The following is a 217-nucleotide window of genomic DNA, read 5'->3' as shown; positions in this document are numbered from 1 at the left end:
CTTTGTCTACGGAGTGTCTTCTCTCTTTCTGTATACGTATCCTAACACCTGTCCGTAATACCTATCACCGAATCATCCAGGGGCACTTCCATATGCCTCCTCATGACTGCAGAGAGACGAGAACGGCTTTTTTAGGCGAGAACTACCTCCATCATTGAAAAAACAGTCTCACATGATCGTCCATATGCCTGTTGCTTGACGTATTCTCCCCCCCCCC

Source organism: Cystoisospora suis (genome assembly GCF_002600585.1).
Source record: "Cystoisospora suis strain Wien I chromosome Unknown contig_1773, whole genome shotgun sequence".
Classification (NCBI taxonomy): Eukaryota; Apicomplexa; class Conoidasida; order Eucoccidiorida; family Sarcocystidae; genus Cystoisospora; species Cystoisospora suis.
The sequence above is the reverse complement of the archived record's forward strand: the minus strand, read 5'-3'. Positions refer to the sequence as shown.